The sequence below is a fragment of the Cuculus canorus genome, chromosome 2 (genome assembly GCF_017976375.1).
Source record: "Cuculus canorus isolate bCucCan1 chromosome 2, bCucCan1.pri, whole genome shotgun sequence".
Lineage (NCBI taxonomy): Eukaryota > Metazoa > Chordata > Aves > Cuculiformes > Cuculidae > Cuculus > Cuculus canorus.
The window spans coordinates 48,908,559-48,921,128 of NC_071402.1; positions in this window are offsets into that span (position 1 = coordinate 48,908,559).

Here is a 12,570-nt window from a genome sequence, read left to right on the forward strand (position 1 = left end):
GGATAACCTGTTTTCAGTGCTTTAGACTGTTTCTCTTGCAGCTGTCTTTGGGGCATGATCTGTCAATGCCACCTATTAACTACACTGGTCTGTACAGGTGCAATATATGGTCAGGAAATAAAGAAAAATCCTGATGTTTCTCTTTTGGATTTTAATAGTCCCTCTGAAGCAGAAAATTAGTCCCAAGAATTTCAGAAGCTGCATCCTCACATCTATTAGAGAAGAATAAATCAGAGGACAGAGATTTCAGACACTGGAGTATTATATTTATGGGTAAAGATGAGGCTTTGTGCCTGAGAGGCAACATCCAAAGCCAGGCCTTGATTTGGACCAAGCCTTTTAAATATCACAGCGTAATCACATTTGACCTGCTTCAGAGACTGAGGATATTTGTGTCCTTGATTTCTGTCCTCCAAGGAGGGTCATTTGGGAGCACTACCCCATGGGATCAGCAGGGGCCAATCCTTTGTTATTTCAAGTGGGATTTTGTCGTATCCACTCAAGAACTATATGACAGTGTTGCCCCTGAGAACAAGGTACCACACACGTCCCTTTTCTTACACCAAAATGCAAGCTTCTAAAGAGAATGGAAAGTCTAAGCTTATCCTTTTGTCTGTCTCCTTTGTTTTTGCAATACTTTTTTTCCCCGGACCTTCGACCCATTTTCTCTCCTTTCTGCGAATCAGTTTGTGCCTCGGTGTGTCTCAGCTGCTGCAATAACTATAATTCCAATCGTAGCCAGCCACTTAATGGGCTTCTTATGTCCATCGGGAAGAGCTATCCCATATGCAATGTCAGCTCCCAGCACCTACAGAAAGCACAATCTCTGCCATGTTTTAAGGAGAGCTGCAGTTCTATGGTGACATTTGAGAGCTTTCATTATCTCAGTACAAGAATCTCTGGGGCACACTCTGGTCTCTTAACATGTCCTTGTTTAATGGCACTCCTTACCTTTGGCTGCTTGTGTTCAGCTAACCAAGTGGTGGCAGAGATGTCTATAGCCCCTCTTAAATCATTCTGATTTTCCCAAGTCCCTCTGCAGTTTTTTGATGGAACATATGGCAATGTTATGTCTATTTGAAAAAGCCTTTGCATCATATGTTTATACAACTGCTTACTATCCCAAGACAAAAATTCTTCCCTGTTATTGCCCATTTGCTGACTAAAGAAATTATCCTCTTTATGGATTCTGGTACTTTACCTTGATACCTTACATATTTAATTATGTAGTCCGTGGTCCATAATCCATATGATCCACTCACCATATAATACAACTCGTGTCAGTTTTATTTGTTTTAACCCTTGCTCTTCCTTTCTTGCTTGATTTCCACTGTCCACCTTTGGTATCTATTCGATTTCGGGTCTCAGCCTGGATCCCATGAAGTTTTTCTTCCTCGATGACAAAACAGTCATTGATTGAGTCCAGTGGCAGATGACTCAACCCAAAGGACAAGAGTTCCTGGTAGTTAGAGACGAGACATTAAAAAAAGGAACAAACAAACAAACCCCAGAGGAAATTCCAGTTATGTATCACATAAAGGAAAAGCACCAGAATGGAGAAAAAGGAAAGGTTTTTGTGGCTGCAGAAACAAATGGAGAAACAGCACTCTATGTTTGGCTCTTTTTCTTTCTTCCTCTGTACTACCAGCCAGTGACTTATGTCACCCATGGAAATCGGGGATTTCCACCAGTTTCAGCAGGAAAATGAGTTGCACACAGGTTCTTTCTGTTCTCCAATTTCCTGATCAGCAAAGCAGGAATAATGATTTTTCTCTGCCTTGGGTTAGAGGTGGGTGAGGCCAGAAAAACCTTGGAATCTTTTAAGAGTGAAAACAATTTTTTCCCCCTGAGGTCTGATTTGAAAAAAACCCAACAACTTGAAAATAAAACTGTACTTCTTTTTCCTCAGATGGAGCAATGAAATAGTTTTTAGAGTAATGTTTAAAATGGGCTTTTTACAATTGAACTACATTCCTTCAAAATCCTTTCTATGACCACTGACTACTTGAGATGAAGTAACTTTATTTCAAGGCACGCAATATTAGGGAAATATGTCTAGTATACTGTAGATCTGCAGCTAATGGGTTCAATTTCTGTTGGTCCTTTGTATTGTAATGTCTCCAGTGCACCTTAATGGGTATATCTAGGGAGTCTGTGCTTTTTTTTTAGGTTTTCTAGAAATTTGGACTCTTTCTGTGTCTGCATTATTAACGTGAAATTCCAGAGCTCTACTGATATAACTATCCTTTTATTTACAAGTCAATAATATCAAGGCTTTCTTTTCAACATTTTGTTCTTTGCTCTCCTATGTTATAAAATAAGTCAATAGGCAAAAATCAAACACAAGTGTTTTCATAGTTGGTGTAGCTCATCTCTCGTACTAGGTATATTTGTCACCACACTTAAATTAGAAATTTTTACTTGCAGTATATACCCATTATGTAAGTATAACTAGCAGCACTTCCAAAATATTTATATTTTTAAATGGAAACACTCTCAAGTCCTTTTCCTTTCTCTTGATTTTTTTTTTCAGAAAACTTATGTTTCGTGGTGGTGGGGAGAGCTGCATGATGAATAAAAGTTATTAAACTTATTCTGATACACAGCAACTAAGAGCTGTTGTACAATATTACAGAAGGAAAAATGAAGGTTTATAAAATATATTTCCTCCTCACAGGCACCTTGCTTCTCTGAATCCAGGATGAGTCAGTCACACTAGATCCAGCTTTAACAGAGGACGCTGGAAAGTGGTACCAAAATGCATAAGAAACCCATGCTCAGTTGATTGGAATTACAGGCTTTGAGGTGAGATCCAGGGTGGTTCTGCTCTGGGGCAGGGAGAAGAGGTCTTTTACATGATGGGGACATAGCCATCCAGCCTGACATCTGGAAATAGCAAGAGGGCTAAATATCTGATACTTGTGGAAAAAGATGTCCAAGGAATTTTAAATAATGATTTAAGATGGAGAATTGGAATCTGCTCTTGGTAGGTGGACTATCATATTTTTGCCCAGCGCAGTTGCTGAGGCCATGCTAAGGGGATGGTGAAAAACTCTTTGGATGCACAACACACATGAAGTTGCCAGAACTCTGATGGGAGTCACTCTTCTGACTCAACATTTTACTCTTCCTTATTCTTGAGCTGCATGACTATTCAGCTTTTCCTAATTGACTTGATTGTCTTGCTGGGAAAATTAATTGCAATGTCTTTTTATTTCTTCTGAATTATCTACAGGTGGTAAATATCTGCCTTGCTGGTTCTTACCCATAAGACACGGAAATGTGCCTTATAGTTTGATATTATATTTTTCTCCACTTTTCATTTGGCTAGCAAAAAAAAAATAAATCATTCAGTTAGGTCTGAACAAGATTCTTTTCTTCCCATTTTTTTAAATTTCTGGTTTAAGGAGTGAAACAATTATTTACACCACCCTATTCATGATAGCAACCATATGTCTGGACTGCACAGCAATGAGCCTTTCAGTCTGGCAACTGTCCACTGGCCACAATGGCATGCCTCAGCACTCCTAATGGGAGTAACTGCCATGGAGCCCTTTGCGTGTCATTGGCACTTCTCAGCTTCCAACATGTTACCTTATTTGCCACCCCTGTCCTCCAGCAGCTATTGCAGCCAGGCATTTGGTAGACTTTGTGGCACAGGCAGTATTTGGAAGTTCAAAGCCCTTGATAATTGTGATGCTGAGATAGGGTCAGAGACTAAAAAAACAGGGTGATTGAGTGAGTTTGGCTACCTGGCTTCCCAACATCTTGGAGCCTCTGCAGAGCTCGGTTACATGCCCTAGAAAAAGTTGTGATACAGAAACTCACGCCACAGTAAAGAACTAAAAAAACCTGTCTGCTTGCGTGGTTGGGAATACTCAAGAAGGATGGATACTACCAGGGAAATTGAACTTTGGTGGAAACTGCTTTTTGTCACACGATGCAGTCTCTCTTCTACCTTCTTTATTTTTCTCCTCAGGAAAGCAGAGCTGTGCTTTAATAAAATCAGCTAATGTTCATTTGTAAAGGGCTGTAAGTCACCCCAGCCTTGCCAGGAAAGCCCCAGTGAACTGCAAGATGTAGACACCTCCTGATTAGGTGGAAAAGGATAGTTGAATATCTTAAAATAGGTGATGGTTAGGAAAACTGAAATTTAGTGGGATGTTGTTAGTGAGAGTAAGAGAGGGTTAAAAGTTTGGTTAGCTCAGGATCTGAAGACATCCTTCCACTAGTATTTGCTCCTCCTTAGTCACAGGAAGCAGGAGAGAAGGACACAGTCTCACAGAATCATAGAATCACCAGATTGGAAAAGACCTCTTGGATCCTCGAGTCCAACCATTCCTATCTGCCACTAAACCATGTACCCCAGCACCTCTCAGTGGACAGGAGGACAGCAGCTCACCAGCTCCACCCCCTCTGCCCATCCAGGTGTAGAGGCTGGAAGGACTTTTCTCTTGCTACTGAGAGCAGGTATGATTTGTTCCAGCTGGGTGTACAACTGGTGGAGTGGGACTCAGCAGGATGACTTTTGCCTTCTGCAAATGTGCTGAACTCAGCCGAAAGTGAGCTCTGTCTCTGAAAGATGCAGTAGGAGGCTGCATTATGGAGCCTTTATCAGCTGTGCAGATCAGAAGGGAAAATTTCACTCTGTTTCCTCCTGTTTCTAATGCAACAGTATTTCAGGATTGTGCTTCAACCCGTGGTTCACAGCTGAGTGGTAGTTTTATGGTTTTATGAGGCCTCAGACCACAGCATCTTTAAATATTCTGTAAAATATACAGGTTAATCACCTGACCCCTGCAAACGTCTGGGAAGAACTTGTATTGCATTAGCTAATGCATTGCATAGTCTTACTGGAGCTGTAGAAAACCATTTTACGTGAAAAACAAACCTGTCAAACTTGTAGCTTTGCTAACTTTGCAGAAAATGTGAGGAAAAAAAAATCAGCCCTTTAACCAGTGCAAAACAAGATAAAACCACAAACTTGATGGCCTTTTGTGCAACCTCAATTGGACATTGCAGCTGTATACTGCAATCTCAGTACTGAGCCTTTGTCATCTTGGGTGTACTAGCATTGACCCATAACACAGGGTCTTAAATAAAAAGCAAACCATATTGTCAGAGAAAAAGTCAGTATCTCAGCAGATCTGGCCTCAAATGTGGGAGTGTAAGGAGAGAAAACAAAAGCTCAGAATAAGGAGAAAAATGGATGCATTTGAAGGAGGGAAAAAAACCCCAAGATCTGGAAAAATAGTGGGGTGGAACAAAAATAAAAATCCCTACAGACTCTGAAGTGCAAAGGGAAAAAAGGCCTGAGTCGCTCCTGTGCCTGAGCCGATGGGGGTTAGCTGTGGTGGGAGATGGGCTCGGAGCTCAGATTTTGAAAGCTTCCGCAGCGGTGGTCCAGCAAGACTGCCATGGCAGAGATGGCATTGTGGAAGATTTGGGCTGGGCTGTAATTTATGGACAGACTGCTCCGGGGCTAAATAGCCGAGGGAGACAGCACCACACTGAGGAGAGTAACCAGTGGGGGGACTTCTTGCTTGTGGGGGGACATTGTTCTGTGGCAGTAAGTCCCAAGGAGAGCAGAGCAATGGTCTGTGCTCCTTCCTGCCCTTTCAAGTATTCACATGGCTGGTTGAGTTAACACTGGGTAGTTCCCGCTCTCCCTTGAATTGTGCTTCTGCCCATGGTACAGCAATCAGAGAAGGGTGCAGAGGCAAGACTAAAATCAAGTCCAGTTCAGAGGCGAGGCATGCACTTCTCTCCATCCACAGCCCTGCAACACGATTTTACTCCTGTTACATGTCCTCTCCCTCTCCACACTGAAGCCCCCCACCACAGGAAGAGATTCTTCTTTCCTTCACCTTGTGCATTCTTGCAGAAGTGATCCAGACTCCAGCAGACACCTTTGAAAAAATGCCTGCTTCTGTAGAGTTTCTCACAGCTTCAGGAAGAACTATTGTGTGTTCAGAGCCTGGGAAGCTGAAGAAGTGCTGAAAGGCAGCCTGTGGAGGGTCAGGTTTGGTTCCTACTGTGGAAATCCCCTTGCCCCAAAAATATTTAATCAACAGGCTCATGCAACTGAAACACATTTTGACCTCATTTAAATTCTTTCATGCCATTGTGCATTGTTTTCTAATTTCACTTATTTATTTGCAGTTTCACAAGTGTCATGAAACTCACCTTAGAAGGCAGTTGGATGGGTTCACCTGCAATAAAAAGCAGCGGCCGCATTCGTAGGTCAAAACAATGGTCATTTACCTGCCTGGTGTATCCAACATTACCCTATATTGTCAGGTTCCCTGGCCAACTTGTTAATGTACTTGTACATCCTCTACTGCTCAGTGGTCAATCAGACCTGTTGTCACCTCACTGTGGAGTATCAGTGCACAACCAATTGCTCTCTTTCAATTTCCATGGCTTACTTATTTGTTGCTTTCTAGAGTTTACAGAGCTGTTTTGCCCTTTGCCTGGTGTCCCATGTGCAAGTGGTCTCTCATCTGAAGAAGGACAGAAAAAGGGGCAGAACAGGGACTCTCATCGGCACCAGGAGAATTGGCTGCACTTTGAAAACAAGGGCAGTAGGATCTCTCATGAAGTTGGCAGGTTTTGTAGACAACATGGAGTTCGGGTTTTTGGGGTTTTTTTAACATGAGAGAGTCATTAACCTCTTTTGTGGATTCCCTGAAATACAAAATTTCCTCAATTAGATGAGGCAGGTGGAACTGAAAGTCCTACATCATACTCTATCTGGAGCCAGAGACTGTGGAGGGGATCACACCTACCAAATATTGTATGATGCATTATAGTACAGTCATACAGTGGACTGACTGAACAATAAGATAATTTGGGTAGCAGCTTGGGAAGACTGGTCAATCTTCTTTTTACCTTTTGAGACAGTCACTGATATGTCGGTCAAAATGGCATTCATACTAGAATCTTTCCAAATCTCTGATCCATTTTTCTTCTCTAAACAGCCCAGTGTGCCTCAATGTGCTGTGTGGTTGTGTATCCCACCCAGTCCTTTGCGTTCCTCCTGTGCTGCTTACAGCTGCATTTCCTGCCAGATGGCTAAGGTCTACCTCAGCCCAAGACAAAAATGCTGAATGGCTTAACAAGAGGTGATTTCAGACTAGTGACCTTTTTATTGATGAGCCAGAAACAGAAAAGATCCTGGAATCACATATCTAGCATGTTGTGCCATTAACACTCCCCGTGGGAAGCCAAACACAAGGTAAGTTACCTGACTCACATTACCTAAAGACCCAAAGTTAAAAACCAAAATTATGTTAAAGCTTTCCTAACTGGCCCCAGGATCCCATCACAGAACTCATTGCTGCGCAGGTCATTAAAATTGCAGAAAGGAGTTTCAGAGTGATCTGTTTCAACTCAGACATCACTCTAAGAGAGTAGCTTTGCTGGGGACAGTTTATATGCTCCTACTAGCTCTTAGTGAGACATGTTTTGTCAAGCAGCAGCAATTACCATCCATGGACATTTACTCATCCTCTCACCAGACTGCCCCAGCAGTACCTAATTGTGAACCACTGTCCGGTCCTTCGAGCCTGGAGATCCCACACGAATGGGCTGTGGAAACATCTTGCCTGTTCCTCATCCCACCAGAAACCTGTAGCTGGCTTAAAGCCAGGTCTGCAGGCTTCCTCCATGGATGCACTGTGAGGGCTAGTGCTGGCACAGGGAGACAAAAAACAAACATACTGCTGGGAAGGGCAGCATCACAGAAGTCCAGAGGAGTTAAAGCTGCCCCAAGCTCAGAAAAGGGTGGTGGACCTGTGGGAACGAAACTCCAGAACATGGATGAAATCATCATTATACTGCTTGGGGAAAACAATTCGGAAACTGATCTCATTATTTCAGTATTTGTTTTAATCTCTTTCCCTTCCTCACCATCCATGATACCAGACTGATTAAAAGAAGGGACAAGCCTCAGAAAATGACAGATGTGTCAAAGATGTTGATAATGGACAGATAAATAGCCATACTGCAGCTATATTTAAGCCCTGGAAGCAAAAACTTCAAGTTCACAACTGTTTGTCTAATTGCAGTTTTTTAAAACTATTAATTTTGTATAGTAGTATGAGCACTCCGTAAAAGATGATGATTGTCCACAATGTTCAATTTAGTGTATTTATTGTTATTTATTAAAAAATTATTGAAGATGTCTTTGCATTCATAGGTCTGAGTCTTGCAAAATTCATTGAAATGCTTGGCATCACTGCCATAAAATACACACAGTGAAGGTAATAAAATCCAGCTATGCAGCACAGTAAAAATCCCCACAAAAGATATAATAAAATGGACATATGAATCTTGATAAAATCCGTGCACCAGTATGCTGTACATTCACATGAATTAGAGATGTGCAGAAATCCTGGATGAAGCCTTATGTAAAAACACATGCTGTCTTCAGAGGCAATGTAAAATGCAAAAGGGGATCACAATGCAGCCCTGTGTCTCTGATTGTGCATAACTGTAACCCTTCATTGAGGACAACTCCTTGGCCACATCAACTGTTCTCCAGTTGAGCAAACCACTCCTAGCAGCTGTGCTCCAAGTTCCCTTCCCTGGCCTCACAAGGGCCATGTGAAACTGAGCGTGCAATATTGGGAGGCTAGTATCAGTCATCAATACCTAGGTGGGATGTCCATCCGTTCTCTATCTGTCAGTTTCCCAAATGTGTGTTTCATCATCATCCTAATGTAATCTGCAACTTGTTGGAAACATTTCTGGTCTCCTCTCCCACTAATACAGTCTGTAAAGTGAAGTAGCAGAGAGGAAAGAGGGGAAGAGTCTCCAAAAATGGTTGAATCAAAGGGTGACCCACGTACCCCCAGGCTTTCTTACTAGGGATGGGACATACTTGTCTCCTAGGCAGACTAAAGTCCTTACTAAAAATCTAGCTAGGCTTTTAAATAGAGCTTTAAACTAGATGTTTAAAGGGAGAGGGGGACGAGACCAGGCTAGTCGGGAGTGAGCCTGGAATTGGGACTCCAGTGACTGAGAGATGGTGTGCCATCTCAGATGGTGTGTAATCTCATCTGGACTGAGAGGAAGTGAGATCGTGCACGGAAAAAATCAGGAGGGCTAAGGCCCAACTAGAAATCAAATCGTCTAAGTCTGTGAAAGATAATAAAAAATCTTTCTATAAATACATTAACAAGAAAAGGAGGACTGGGGACAATATTCAGTCCCTATTGGATGCAGAAGGAATAACAGTGACAGAGGGTGAGGACAAGGCTGAGGTACTTAATGCCTTTTTTGCCTTAGTCTTTAATAGTGAGGAAAGTTGTTCCCTCTGTGTACAAACCCAGGAGTTAGAGGAGCAGAATGAGGCTCCCATGACCAAGAGGAGGTGATTGGAGACTTGCTTGCCCAGCTAGATACCCACAAGTCTATGGGGCCAGATGGGATCCACCCAAGAGTATTGAAGGAGCTGGCGAATGTCCTTTCCAAACCCCTTTCCATCATCTTCCACTGGTCCTGGCTGACTGTGGAAGTTCCACTGGACTGGAAGCTGGCTGATGTTGTGTCCATCTACAAGAAGGGTTGCAGGGAGGATCCGGGGAACTACAGGCCTGTCAGTCTGACCTCAGTGCCAGGGAAAGTCATGGAACAGGTGATCTCGAGTGCTATCATGAAGCACATGCAAGAGAACCGGGTGATCAGGCCCAGTCAATAGGGGTTTACGAAAGGCAGATCTTGCCAAACTAACCTGATCACCTTTTATGACAAAGTGACTCGACTACTGGATGGGGGAAAGGCTGTGTAGGTAGTCTTCTTGGACTTCGGTAAAGCCTTTGACACAGTTTCTCACAGCATTCTGCTTCAGAAACTGTCTGCCTCTGGCCTGGACAGGCGCACACTCTCCTGTGTTGAAGACTGGTTGGGTGACCGGACCCAGAGAATGGTGGTCAATGGAGTTAACTCCAGCTGGAGGCCAGTTACAAGTGGGGTTCCTCAGGGCTTGGTACTGGGTCCAGCCCTGTTCAATGTCTTTATCAATGACCTGGATGAAGGCATTGAGTGCACCCTTAGCAAGTTTGTGGGTGACACTTGGGGCATAACAACCTTATGCAGTGCTACAGACTAGGGGAAGAGTGGCTAGAAAGCTGTCTGGAGGAGAAGGACCTGGGGGTGTTGGTTGACAGCCGACTGAACATGAGCCAGCAGTGTGCCCAGGTGGCCAAGAAGGCTTGTATCAGAAACGGTGTGACCAGCAGATCCAGGGAGGTTATTCTTCCTCTGTACTTGGCACTGGTGAGACCACACCTTGAGTACTGTGTTCAGTTCTGGGCCCCTCATCACAAGAAGGATGTTGAGGCTCTGGAGCGTGTCCAGAGAAGAGCAATGAAGCTGGTGAGGGTGCTGGAGAACAAGTCTGACTAGGAGCGGCTGAGAGAGCTGGGGTTGTTTATCCTGGAGAAGAGGAGGCTGAGGGGAGACCTTATTGCTCTTTACAACTACCCAAAAGGAGGTTGTGGAGAGGAGGGAGCTGGCCTCTTCTCCCAAGTGACAGGGGACAGGACAGGAGGCAATGGCCTCAACCTCCGTCAGGGGAGGTTCAGGCTGGACATTCGGGAAAAAATTTTTCACAGAAAGGGTCATTGGGCATTGGAACAGACTGCCCAGGGAGGTGGTTGAGCCACCTTCCCTGGAGGTGTTTAAAGAACAGGTGGATGGGGTGCTGAGGGCATGGTTTAGGGATTGTTAGGAATGGTTGGACTCGATGATCCAGTGGGTCATTTCCAACCTAGTAATTCTATGATTCTATGATTTCCATAGCCATCACTGGGGCAAAATTGCCAAGACCTCCTACAGGTGCCAATATTACTGGCCTTCCTACACTAGCAGAAAATGATATAATGCATAATGGTGGGATGTATGGTGATCTACTAAGCCTCTGAAGGATCAGTACAAGGTACTCACTGCAACATGTATTGCTCTTGAATCATGACACATAAGGGCAGAAAACAGAGATATGGAATCTTCCATGGCTTCAGCACAGCCTAGGAGCCCTGAGTCCCTTCATAAGGACCTTACCATCCAGTGCAACACTCTCTGGTTAGAAGCACGCAACCCCCTTATGATAACCACAGCATTTTATCCCGCAGCTTGTTAGCTTAGTCAGAACTCTTGCAGGTAAGAGCTCCCTGGGAGATTTTCTGTCACTAAGCTCTGAAGTGAGGTCTGCACAGCCTTACAGAAAACAATTTTTAATATGCTGAATTCTGGCTTCTGCTTTTGCTCACTTTGGATGTGCAACCTCTCCTTAATTATCGCTCAATGCTGCATAGGTGATCTGGGCCATAACTGTCCACTGCCAGAAAAGACCTTGGAGAAGAATAGCACCACCTGCCAGGCATTGTCTCGCAACAGCAGCAGGAAAAATCCCGCAAAATGTACTGTATAGCACCACGTCAGGTTATGAGATATGGATTGCTTTGAAGCCACACGCCGTGGTTCTGTGGCCTTAAGGATTTGAGACAGGGATAGACCTTTGCTTTCTTTGTTCTACTAGTGCTTGGTTTCAGTGGATTGCTTGGTGCAGATACATAAAACCTCTACCAAGCATACAGGTACAGATATGACACAGATAGATGATGAACAGGAAAGCCACACAAACACTTCTGCAGCTATGTCAAATCGGATGAGAAAGGTTTGTGGGTACCTTTGTGAGGGGGTGGGTGTATGTAATTATAGTTAAACTGTATTGGCATAAGCAGAGGAACAAAATCTGAGGAGTGCTTTCAGAAAACTGCAAAAAGCTGAGCACAGAAAACCTCCCACCAGGCAGATCCATGAGGACTTAGGAAAATCTCCCATGATCTAAGTAAATGGCAAGGGTTGGTTTGTATAAATTAGTGATACCAAGTCCTCGCAAAGTGGAGAGAACTGGATGATTTACGGGTAAGTTTCCTTTTGCCAGCTGAGGGCAAACAACCTGATCAGTGTGTATCTAAGCTTTGTCCTGGCTCAGCTTTGGGGTATGCCTGCACAGCGGCATGGAGCTGCAAGGCGGCCTGTTAGTGGGTGAGGAGAAATAACACCAATGACCATTAACCTAGGCAGTATGTCCCTCCCTAACATTTCTGCCTTTGTAATGTTCCTGTTGTTGGTGCATGAGCTGGCCACAGAAAAGCTGAAATGTACACATCTGTTCCATCTATTGTCACACCTTCATTTGTTACACAGCTTGCCCCCTCCTGGGGTCCTCACACAAACCCTGGCTAGACTCTGGCTGCCTCCATGCTCACACCATCAGTTCTTTGCAGTGCTCAAACATACAGGAGAAAGTCTGTTCCTCTAAAACCACAGTAGCAGAGTCCTTTAGGAGACATGTAAAGAAGCAATACGGATGCACATGGGTGCTCATCTGAATCCATCCATGCCTGCATATTGTTTTGGGAAAGGGTGATGCAGACCAGTGGCGTGGTTCTCTGTCCCACTTTCTCCCAGTGTAAGAGAGGAATAATGATACTGACCTAGTTCAGTGAGGAAGCTGGAAAGACCAGTTAATGTTTCTAAGACTCTTTGAAAATAAAAAGG